This window comes from Amblyomma mixtum, chromosome 5, assembly GCF_055824585.1.
Source record: "Amblyomma mixtum isolate Tamu chromosome 5, ASM5582458v1, whole genome shotgun sequence".
Taxonomy (NCBI): domain Eukaryota; kingdom Metazoa; phylum Arthropoda; class Arachnida; order Ixodida; family Ixodidae; genus Amblyomma; species Amblyomma mixtum.
In genome coordinates, this window is record NC_143016.1 from 68891960 (window position 1) to 68904356 (window position 12397).

Here is a 12397-nt window from a genome sequence, read left to right on the forward strand (position 1 = left end):
TTCAGTGCACAAACTACGAAGGTATTAGAAAGAAAATCATTACCCCTGCATTAAGCTAGCTAATATACGCACAATAAAAAGCCATTATCAACAAGATTTTGTGAGCGCCACTAAAATTTGAGAAATGCGCAAGTCGCCAGTTAGCAAAATTTAGCACATGGTCTATTTTCTGCAGCTAATGCGAGTTGTGTGAGAAACCAGTCGAAGGTCTCTAACCTACTCAAAGGCCCAGGGATAGAATAGAATGTTATCCAAAAAAATTCTGCACATTTTCGCCTTCACATCTGTCAGAAAATGAGGGACGAGTAATTCTCGGACATTCGCTAGAAGTCACATAATCGCGCTCCATTTTTCTTTGCACAGCTGCCTAGCAATTACGCCAGACATTTGGCAGGAAACACGTTGCCTTCAAACCTTGTATAAAATAGGGCGTGTGTTGTGCTATTTGGTAATACATTCTTGACTATAAAGAGCGCACAAAAAGACGAAGACGAAGAAAGAAAAGACAGAGACTCGTTGTTTTCTGCGCGCTTTGTTGTTAAGCTTATATTCAAGTTCCATTTAGTAACGACATGTCACGAATTCGCTACACTAGGCATTACAGGGTTCATTCCGTTTGTATTCTTTAAAATTCGCCAAAACCCAAGTCCTGAACTATTTTCACATTTCGCCTTCATTTTCACGCCGCCGTCGTGTGCGGGCATCAAAGCAGCGTTTTTTTGCTGCAACATAGCTATCTATAGACACCCCTGAATTACAGCGGCAGGTGAAACGCAGGTTCCGCAACCATCCTAGACTTTGCTTGGCAAACTGAAGACGACGGCAGGTAAAATCAGTGATAAATGTAATGGCCTGTACCCTGATGCGTGTAGCACAGCACATGAAAAAATATGAGCGCCGTTTAACCTCGCTTTCAAAACCCGATACGCGTCCCAAGTTTGCGAAATGTGTCCGCCGAAATGTGAATGGGCACTTGGGTTCGGAAGCAGTTGGGGGAACTACACTTTGTTTCACATAAACCAGAAAATAAGGGTTCGGTATTCTGGTCACGATCTGTCGTCCTATCGAAGCAAATATGTCAGACTGCTTCTTGGCACTGCTTGCGCAAGGTGACTTTTAGACAGGGCGTCGGGGGTCGTCAAGAGCGACGTGCTTCTGTTCGAACTATTTCAGGAAGTTATTGAACATCTTTTTTGGCACCGACGCCAAAATTGCATGCAGCGGCACGTTCAAAAGTTCCTTGTGGGCGCTAAAAAATAAAAATGAGGAAACTTTAAACTATACTCAACGATTTATGAAGGTTGTAAAATTGCAAAAAGTAGGAGCGGGTTCAAGGAAACTTCACTACAAGGTTAAGGAAAAAACTAATAAAAATTATTAAAAGTTAAGAACTGGGACCGAAAAGTTATTACCCTATACTATTCTGCTTTAGCTCACTGAACAGGCTTAGCTTTTGCCCATTTGCGGTGTAACCGAGTGATTGGTATCTCACCTTCCAAGCTTCCCTTTTCCTCCTAATGAAACTTCACTTCTTTCATCCCAACAACTTTTTTCATTCATTCATCTGAAATGCGATGATGACTCCACAGGTATGCCTAACCAAAAATTACTCATGCTATGCGCGGGGTTCAAAGTTTGCTGTTCACCGCTGTTTAAAACCGTGTGATGAGCAGCCCACAAAAGCTGCTTTTTCACTTTGAATATTATACCAGCTGGTCTCAAAGTAAACCTTGGCCTTCATTCTTCTAATTAACTAAAATATTTTTTTTAATTTCTCGGCTACTGCAGTTAGCATGGACATTGATGTTAGAGCCTTTCAGGTCTTTTTAGCCTGACACCATTTGGTTGGACTATTGAAGCACGACCGTTTTTCTAGATTTTTTTTCCAGATTTACAACTTAATCCACTTAATTACGCGTGCAACTCGGTGGCGAGGATCACAGAGCTTTCCACTCGTGTGATGCAGATATTTTCTAAGGCGCGTAAGTGACGACCGTCATACGCAACCCCTGCCTCACATCCGGGAGGAGATTTCCACCTACGTATTTTCATTGCTCTGCATACTAATTACGCGGGTTCAATTTGAAATTCGGAGGTCTATTTTCTGAATATAGACGGGCTACGAGAATTCCAGCAAATGAATTAATGTAGTAATTCTACCTGGTTTCAATTTAGAAAAAAAAATTGAATGCTAAGAACAGTATTTAAAAGGTTAATAATTGATTTAGGTCCACTAGGGGAGCGAGGCCAACAATTGTTCAGCCAACTAGTGTCCTAGTGGTTGCATAACCTAGGTACAAGGTCAGCTTTGGCGTAATACTCATAATTTGTTAAAACATCGTTAAGGTTTAACTTTAAACACCGGGCATAGTCCGAAATTAGATTCCATATCACTTTAAAAGGACGTGGGGCATTGGTCTTATATCCTGCCTTTTTTGTGTACTTTGTCATTTCCGGGTGTAAGCAAAGAAGCATTCAGGCACCACTCAACTGACCGCTCCGCAGAGGCAGAAGGCGCCAAATCGAATATTTCAGAAGTACAAAAGCCGGTCAAAATTGCAATCATTTGCCTTTTATTCTTCCTTCAGTTATCGAAGTTGTCTCCCATGACACGCCCCAAATGAAAGCACCGCTCACGTTCCGTACAATTGCGCATAATACGCCGGGTAACCAAAGGGATTCCACCGCGAGCCAACGTGTCTGTTTTGCCGAGTGACGGATCCCCTTCCATAAGCGCTAACTTTACCTAAGCTCGCTCCTTTCGTTCTATATTTTTCCTTTGCGACTGATAGTAAGTAACAAGGTTGAACTCTCTTCTTCCGTCTCGGTGTCGTCTTCGGAAGGAACGAGCAGCAGTGCACAGAAAATACGGAGACAGAGGCGAGGGCCCACTGAACAAAGAAGGCATTTTTGCCGACGCTGCCGAGAACGGATGACAAAGAGGCTGCGACACATTCGCCGTGTCGCAGCACAATTCCTCAACGCCGAATGGAAGAAACGAAGCGCAGCGGAACCACTACCGCCGCCTTGTTATGCTATTCCTCTCTCTTTCTCTTCCTTTTTTTCCTTCTGTCGTTCGCGGAGGAAGAAGCTGGGGGCGCTGTGTGGCGCGAGGCTGCTCGCAACGAGGAGTGTTCGGAGTACACCAGAGACAAAGGCCAAGACGCCGCTCGCTCTTCGAGGCGGAGACAATTTAGAATAAGGAAGTCACCTCGACAGGGGTGGAGGGGGGTACGCTGCCTTGGCCTCTCCTTTGCCGAGCTACATGCAGCACAACGCAAACGGGCCGGCTCACACGCCTAGCGCAATGCACGGGACGATGCCGGGACGAAGAGATACGCGTCGCGATGGCTGAGAGGACAGTGAATACTCTTCGCCCGACTCTAGGGCTTCCGTTTCTCTTCCCTTCTGCTGCTGTAGTTGTCTCTTTTTTTTTCGCTTTACTGTTGTGCCGTGTTTTTTCGTTTGTATGTCTGACTCGGTTGGCGGTCTCACCTGGCTTCGTTCGGTGTGTGCCTTCCGTGTTTGGCCGTTCGTGTACGCCGTGCAAATTTTATTTGTGAACCGTGACTTTTCCTACAAGCACAACTCTGAAAATGTAGCGTTGCACCAATTCCGGCGGTGGGTAGGAGGAGCAGAGGTGTTCAAGACTTCTAAATAAAAATGAAGGCATGGCTTTCCTTGATTTCCTTGCTTTGAGGTTGCAAACCACATTTGGAACGAGAAAAAAAAACGGATATTGAGCACAAAGCTATAATATCACGTTGCCACGTGAGCCCCAGACTTCTTGCAGCCATTAACACTACGTATTCATTTTCAAAATTTTGTTATGTCTAGACGGGATCGAGCTGATTATGTTTTTGAAGCCTGGTCCTGCACCATTGGTCCTTCTGCCGCATCCACTACGGCATAATTTTAACTGTTTCGTGACACTGTCAGCATTACGCATCAACCACATCTTCATCTGTCTGTATTCATCATCATCTCCTATCTTCGTCCTCGTCGCAAACGCCATTCCTGTGGGTGACAATAAAGCCTTCTCCGGGCGTTCTCAATCTCACATGTGGTGGAGCTCCATCTGCTTATCGATGTAGAAGATACGTTCAAACCTGCTAAAAAAATTGATATATAAAAACAGCTACACCCGGAAATGGCACACGCTGAACCCATAGCTTATCATTTTTTAATGCAAGACCTCCTTCGCTTCCCGTCCGGGAACGCGAGGAACACTACGCGCAGCATAATGTCGTGTCTAGAACAAACAAAAAAAACCAACAAACGGAGGAAAACAAAGAAACGAATTGACAGTACTGGATCATATTTCTTCCTATTTAGTCAACGATACGCACGAATCGCACAAAAAAACGTGTTCTTCGCCTTGTGCCTATTACTGAGTTTTGAAAAGCGCATCGAAGCAGCGTCCACGTAAGGACACTCTGGCTGTTTCTTCGCGCTGTACGCTGAACTATAGGAAACGCCCAAATTTCGCGGACCAACGGCTCCCATGCGTAGAAGCACTCACTAGAGGAACAGCGGAGGAATTTTTTAACGGCCACTCCGGAAGAATGCGTTCCCGTTCCATTATTGCCTCACGGTGAGCGCGCGCCATAGACTGCACGCCACACCACAGAGTCATGTCCGTCCGTGCGTTCCGCCATAGCCCATCGCACGGTCGGCGCTTCCTTGAAACCGATCCAGTTTCCTGCGCTGAAGGCAAAGGGGAAAGAGACGAATTGCATAAAAGACCAGAATATAACTGGTAACCACAGGCGCAAGAAAGAAAGTAAAGTAAAAAAAAAAACGTTCCACAGCGTTATTGAACTCTGTCGCAAAGGAGTGGGGCCGGAAGACACGTACGCTCGCCCAACGGCCTCACGAAGCGAACGACTCGTAAAAAAAGGCCGTGGCTCTCTCGCGGACGCCATAAAAGCTGCGTATCCACCTTTGCAGCCAGAAAAAAAAGATGAAGTGGGTAGAAAAATAACTCTCTAACCACGACAAGAAAAACGAATCGAAGTAGGAGGAGTTAAGCAAGCAAAAACAAAAATACGAATAAAGAATGACGCATAGAAGAGCGACACAAAAGCATCGATCTCGAAACGAAATGCATTGGTCCCTGCTGAGGCCTGCAGCCGCGGTGTAGCGGCTTGCTGCACTGTCGGAACGGCCAGAGCGAGAATTTTTAGTTCTTCGTGTTCTATATATATATATATATATATATATATATATATATATATATATATATATATATATATATATATATATACATATACATATATATATAAACTTCATGCTGTGTACTCTGAATGGGCGTTCCATAGCCTTGATTAGAGTTTGCATGCATATGCGTGTCCTTCAGTTTAAAGGGCGTCAGTTGAAAGAAAAAAGAAACAGAGAGAGAGGCGCAGGGTGCTACTAGAGATGAAGGGGCAGGAAAGGAAGCTGGAAAGGCACGACGGGGAGTTGTTGAGGACCGGAGAATGTTTATGGGGCCGTTAGATGCTGCGCACCGGTCCATTCTAGTTTCGCCGTCCATTTTGCGAAGCAACGCGCTGCTTCCGAGCCGTGAACAAAGGTTCGTGTTCGTCGCTCCACCGCCTCTCCTGTTCTGAAATGGAGGGCGGATAATAAAGGCGATCGTCGCGAGTAGAGCAGTCCGGGCCCATTTCGGAAGAGCATGATTACTCGCGAAACTGCTATGCTGATTCCCATAGATACCATTCACAATGAGTTCACGGGTAGAGACCATGATTTCGCCGTGTACCTATCGAAGAGACCAGAGGTTGCGCAAGCGACTAATGTGTGCGGAAGTGGACCGCTGTAAACGATCAATGGTACTTCTCTTTCATTGAGTTTGGAAAATAGTCGCTATCTCTCAGACTACGATGCAAAATTCGCAAAGAGGAACGGTCGAAAATAGCTGAACTTATTTGTTTATTTGATTGATAGTTTCTTTAAGTACCGACAGCGTCTGGATGCACTGAAAATGAAGCAGCCTCAGAAAAAAAAAAAAAACAGGAAAATGTATACCGCACAAGTCCATATCATCGGATGATGATGATGATTACTTTTTATGGCGCAAGAACATCTGTGGCAAAAGAGCGCCATGACACAAGGTTTTTTTTTTCTTCTACACAAGGTGCATGGGGTCAAAGACCCATTTCTCAAGCATTTCACCCTAAAGAAGCCGAGCACCAGGCCAGGGGAAAGCTTGTACCCATTGTATCAGCGGTGGATCGAACCCTGCACCTCCCGCATGAGAGGCGGATGCTCAAACCTCTAGGCCACCACCGCGGTTTCTTATCATTTATCAGACGCCGTAATATTGCATAGTGGTCTTAAACGCAGCACACTCTTCCTTTCTTGCAGCATCATCAATGTGTTTGGCTTGGTTTAAGGGGTTTAACGTCCCAAAGCAACTCAGGCTGTGAGAGACGCCGTAGTGAAGGGCTCCGGAAATTTCGACCAGCTGGGTTTCTTCAGCGTGCACTGACATCGCACAGTACACGGGCCTCTAGAATTTCGCCTGCATAGAAATTCGACCGCCGCGGCCGGGACCGAATCCACGTCTTTCGAGTCAGCAGCCGAGCTCCATAACCACTGAGCTACCGCGGCGGCCTCATCGATGTTTGTACTAGCCTGGATGTGGGCGCTAGGGTCACCTCGAATATCTGCTTCCAGTTCTTTGCTTTGCTGTTAATATTTTTTTCATTTTACGTGTACTCTAACGAATACATTACAGCGTAATATTTTGAATGTGCCTCATTATGCGGGTGTCTCGGTTTACACTGGCCAAATGTGTTGCACTGCTGTAAATATGGGTGCTACAGTTTTTTAATATCTACTGGAGCTTGAGCTACCAATCCGTTATGTTCGAACAATTTAAGAAAAGATTACCTAACAACAGAGCCCACTCACGTTGCAAGTGGTAAAGAGCGTGCCGATCTAGGAAGATTCAGCGGTTTCCTAAAAAAGAATGGCGTGAGCCGCCACCCGCGGTGGGCACGCCACCTTTTACGAAGCATAACTTCTCATTACTGTCAACTATTACTAAAAACATGTTCAAAACTTTGTTTTTCATCAGGTCACAAATGCGTATAACGCCTGTCTAATTTTCCATTTACCTGCCATCGCATCAAGCTCATCACCTCATTAGCACATCCTTAGCGTGAGAACAACAGTGATTTGTAAACATCATTCACAAGAAGTTGTCTTCCATTGCACTTAAACGACCGCCATGTTTTCGCCTTCGAGTTCGTGTTCATTCCACTTGACTCTCCATTTTATTTAATTCGCTGATCACACTCTTTGTAAGCGAGGACGCAGTCTTCTCAATGTACACAAAGTGAAAAAGTAAAGCGCGGCAAAACAAGACAAAAACATAAAAGAATAAGCAAGAACAATAGCGTCCAGAATTTAAAGCGTGTGCGGAGCCGGAAGCCGGCAAGAGGGCGCAGAAAAAACACCCGACGCAGCTGCCGCAGACAATACGAATCGCCGCGTGACGTCAAGCACGACTGCTACGAGAACAAGATCAAGCAAAACCCGCTGAAACAAAAGCTGGCAAAAGCAGAAGCAGCACATGGCGGCAGTGGTGGCGGTGGCGCGACGTGCGCAGACCTAAACAGCCGAAATGGGACCTCCCCCCTCTCTTTCGCCGTTACACCACGACACACACGCGCGCTCTCGCAGTGTGTGCCGGCAGGAGCACGTTAGGCGCACGGCGATGACGCAAAAGCACCGCGTTGCCGAAACACACAGACAGATAGAGAACAACGCGCAGCTGTGATAGTGCGAGGAAGCCGCAGAACGAATCGCGGGGGCATGCAGTAGGCAGCTCAGTTTAATGGAGCCTCGCGAATGTGACCTCTAGTCGGGGCACGTTTCGACGCCGCCGCCGCGCGCGAGCCCGTTCTCTGGCCTACATTTCTTTCCCCTTTCTTTTTTTTCTTGCTCTTCACATTGGAGCTGCCGGCAAGGAGGAGAAGGAGAGAAAGGACGAGCGGGTAACGTCCATTTTCGGCCAACGACGCACTCTTCGCTTTTATTTTTATTCTCTAGTTGCACAGATAGCCCCATTCTTCCTTTCTGACAAACTATAAATGTCTGCAATATTATGCCGCTATCCGTGCGCACTGCGGACTGAAGAGGCTGAGTTTTTGTTGACAATGAAATCACGCCACGCAGAAAGCAAGGCGGAACACGAGACAGCTGGAGAGAGAACTTGCACGCTGAGTAGGCGGAGAGTGCAACCGAACAAACGACAGAACCAGCGAGATATTAAAATGCAGTGGACTGTACAGGAGCACATTGTGCATCTGAACGTGGGGCGAAAAAGCGCGCGTGCTTCACAACGCAATTCGGGCGCTTCACAACGCAAGTCGCACGCTTCACAACGCAAGTCGCTCGCAAGCGTCACTTCACTGCGGTAGTGAGGGCGAGAAGTCAGCTCTTCGGGAGTCCTATCGGCCGCGCACGAAGATTCACCCTGTTATGAGGATAATGTCTTTATGTGGAGTATAAACACTGCGAGAATGTTAAATATAAGCCCGGATTCCACCCTACAGATTCTAGTAGGAAATAGTTAAGGTTTATAAACCAAACGGTAAGCAACATATGCGATCTATTATACAACCCAAACAGTAGTAGCCGCTAAATTATTTGCCCTAGAGTTGTGGTTGCAGGGGTTACGGAGTGGTTGATTGATTGATTGAAAAGATCTTTATTTGCTCAATATTCTTACAGCATGTGGGTGGGCCGCCTAGTCCGGTAGTCCACTGGCTGTTTGCTGCTGCGCTGGCCCTCCCCACCAGCCAGTGCTGACGGTCAGGATCATCGCTGAGCAGAATAGCCTTCCACTGCTCCTCCGAGGGGTTGGGAATGGGGTCAACTAAGGGATTATATTGGCATGCCCACACCTTGTGGTAGAGGTTAGCTACCTCTCCACAGTGTGGGCACTGCGGAGAATATAGTGTAGGGTACCACTGGTGTAACTTAGCTGGCGTTGGGTATGTGTTGGTTTGTAGTCTGCTAAGGGTGTTCTCTTCTAACTTATTAAGGGATTTATGTGGTGTTGGGTACTGCTTTGTGGCTGTTCTCTATGGCTGTTCTCTATGGCACGAGATTGTCAGCATACACTGCTAAACCCATAAGGTCGCGGCACCTTTCATGGTCATCAGGGGGAGACGCCCGGTATAGAAGAGCTCGGGCATGCCTGTGAGCGGCTTCGTTTCCTCCTGGTAGTTCCAGGTGACCGGGAAACCAGATGATTGAGGCTTGGTTGGGTGGATGCTTACTCAGCAATGACAACCCTGACCTGTGAATTAATCCGTTATTGAAGTTGCGACAGGCGTTCTGGGAATCAGTGAGTACAACGGCGTTTGGGTTAGATGCTACAGCTAATGCAATAGCTGCCTCCTCTGCGTCAGTGGGGTTAGATGTTTTCATCAAGGCGCAGTTCACCACCAGTCCTGAAGGCGCTGAGACCACAAAAGTCATGATTCCATTCTTTGGTCCTGCTGCGTCCACGTAAAGGGTGTTAGTTTGCTTGTACCATTTCTTCTGCAGGGCTTCCCCTCTTGCTTTCCTCCTCTCGATGAACAGAAGGCAAGCGCAGCAGTGGACGGCAGAAAGTTAGGTTGGCGGATGAGATTAAGAAGTTTGCGGGGATACGGTGGCCGCAACTGGCAAAGGATAGGGTTAATAGGTGAGACATGGCAGAGGCCTGTGCCCTGCAGTTCGAGTAGTCAGGCTGATGATGATGATGATGATGTGGTTGCAGTCATTTCCAATCCAAACCTTTTGCAGCAGATTCACTTTTGACCTCTCCTGCCTCAATCTCTCGATCCTTTTCTCGCAATTTTTTATTGTTAACCCTTTGCGCAATTAAATCAAAAGCTTTTACGTACGCAGAGGCTGACTCACTCGGGAAAGCCTCGTACTTAGAGCGCCGAGCTTTAAAAGCCCTCATTAAAGTCATTAGGTCACACACATCGCAGTGCACCGGCGTCAACTCCTGCTTTGAAATGCGCAATCCGTTTTCTAAGATTTCGCAATAAGCTTTCGCTCGAAGAAGGCACGTGGTCTGAATGGAGACGACGTGGCTTGCTACCAGCTTGAGGGACTATCGCGAGAATTGCAGAATGGTGGCTCCAGATGCTGCTCGCTGTTTCGGACTCATTTGCACACTAAAGACCGCAATCTTCGCGCTCAGTGCTGAATTTTAATGAAGTTCGACCGCCGTGGCGAAATGACGGGGGCTGTGTTCTTCAACTTTAACACCGGTGGCAAGCGTGTTCGGCTGTCGCCAACCGAAAATGACACGCTTACTCTATACCCACACGAAAAAAAAAAGCTTCATCGTACGTTGGGCAGTTTACAGCAGCACATAGACGTCAAAAAGGCCGATTTCGACACCAAACGAAGTTTAAAGACGTTAACGCATTTAGTTGGGCGCGGTCGAAAGGGCTTCCTGAATTAATGTTTTCCAGCGAACTCGCAGACACTGCACACTGCACACGCTACTACTTTCTACACAGAACACTACACAGGGACAGATGTAGTGTATGCAGGGTTTAGTGTCTAAAAGTTCGCTAAAAAAAACATGAATTTATGAAACTGTAAAAACCGGGTTCTCTGGAACACGTTCAACGACTGGGTCGGTGTGTGCCTCAGTGTACATGAGATTTGCTCGAGAGCCCGCCCTTTAATTAACCTTTGTTTTAAGATGTCACCGTCGGGTACCTCAGTTAGCGAACACACTCTGGGCTTTTAGCTGCATGAAGCCGCTCGCGTTACGTTCACATGTGAAAAAAAAAATTGCATATTTTTTTGCACTTCGGCACATGAAATCATTCCAGTTGAGTGCGGAGGCGCATGGTTGATAACATCGGGAAGTATTTTGTGTGCATGCGAATAATTAGAGAGGACAGATCTAGTGAGGAGCGCACGAGGTACTCAGCCTGGTAAGGGGCTGTCTTGTGCTGTAGCGTTTATTATGTTCCACCAAATAGCCCAAACCACTACTACATGAAGACGCATTTGCTTCGGCAATATCTGTAATGTTTTCTTGAGCACGACTGTTTGTACTGGAAAAAGCGCAATCACCATTTTGTGCACTCTTCATCTTGCATATGCTTGTGGCTTGCAATGTATCTCTACTTCTTATACGCAGGCAGTCGGCTCTCAGCGGAAGACAGCCCAACTAGCTGAGAACGCAGAGTTCAAGGAAATGTCCGCGCTCTCCTAGGTAAGAAGAAGACTGATTTTCTAAACATTCCACGGCCCTTGAGTACGCAGCCAGGCATCGAAAGCTTTTGTAAAAGAAAAAGATTAACTTTAATGGGATGTTCTTCTTTGCGACCGCTTTAAACGAACACACGTCAAATGTATTAAAGCTCCCAACTAAACTAATCCATTTTAAAAAAGATCATGCTGTAACTCCGAAACTCCATTGGTTGATCCATGTTGACCTGCCGAAAACAAAAGGGCGATAATAATAATGTACAATATTTGAAAGGAGTTTTTTGCCTGAAAATTGAACATTGCCAAAAAAAAAAAAATGAACAGGCGCAGTTCTCCAGAAAAGCGAACGCAGGTGGTTAAACAAGATGATCGCGCCTTTCTCTACTTGTAGAGATACTTTGTGCGCTTGATAGCGCCTTGAAAAGGTAAACATTCAAGAGCTACATTTATCATTGACTGTCGGTGACTGAGCCGTTAAATAAAAAAGAGAGAGAGAGAATGAACCCTCGTAGGTCTTGTTGCAAAAACTACTACGGAGCCAACAACGCCCATTGCAAGCGTGACCCGAAACAAACAAATACTCAAGGACTTCGTGCTTAAAGCAGGCTCAATTAAAGCAGCACGCGGAACGCTGACGACAGCGTCCGAGAGAATAAGACCCGCGGCGCAGCTCCCCTCACCGAGTGTACTCGGCCACCGTTGGACAAACGCAACTACACAGCGCGGCACGCACTCGCGACTGGTGGCACAGTGGCTGCGACAGGGGCGGAGACAACAGATTAACGCAGCCGGCTGGAGGGACGGTCTTTTCCCGCCGGCAAAGACAGTGCGCTCGGCGTTGTCGCGAAGTGCGCCGTGTTTACAGTTGCCGCGTGCAGTTTGCACTGTAATTTAGGACCCCCGGACCGGGCCGAGCTCCTCTTCTAGCGTAAACGCGGCCGCTACGCGTCGTCGGCTCTTTTTCAAACGGCGACCCCTTGCTTTACGCGCACTTTCTGTTATTGACCGCTTCCTCCCTTGGCCGCACTGCGCTGGGTACTTCCTTTGGTGCAGACCAGACGCTGCTTCCGTGGAAGCCCTCTCTTGCTCGCTCTCGCCGCGTTTGGGTCGCCCGTTGTAGCAGTGATACAAACATCTCAAACGTAAGTGAGCT

At 47.0% G+C, this 12397-nt stretch overlaps 1 protein-coding gene across 1 annotated transcript in view; it reads left to right on the forward strand.

Moving 5' to 3' along the window:
- The window catches only part of LOC149342511 (uncharacterized), a 134515-nt gene that overhangs the window by 59096 nt on the left and 63022 nt on the right, over positions 1-12397 (forward strand). Inside the window, exon 2 of the mRNA XM_089544900.1 lies at positions 11174-11248. The gene's annotated coding sequence lies outside the window, so the exon portion shown is untranslated. The remainder of the gene's footprint in view (positions 1-11173; positions 11249-12397) is intronic.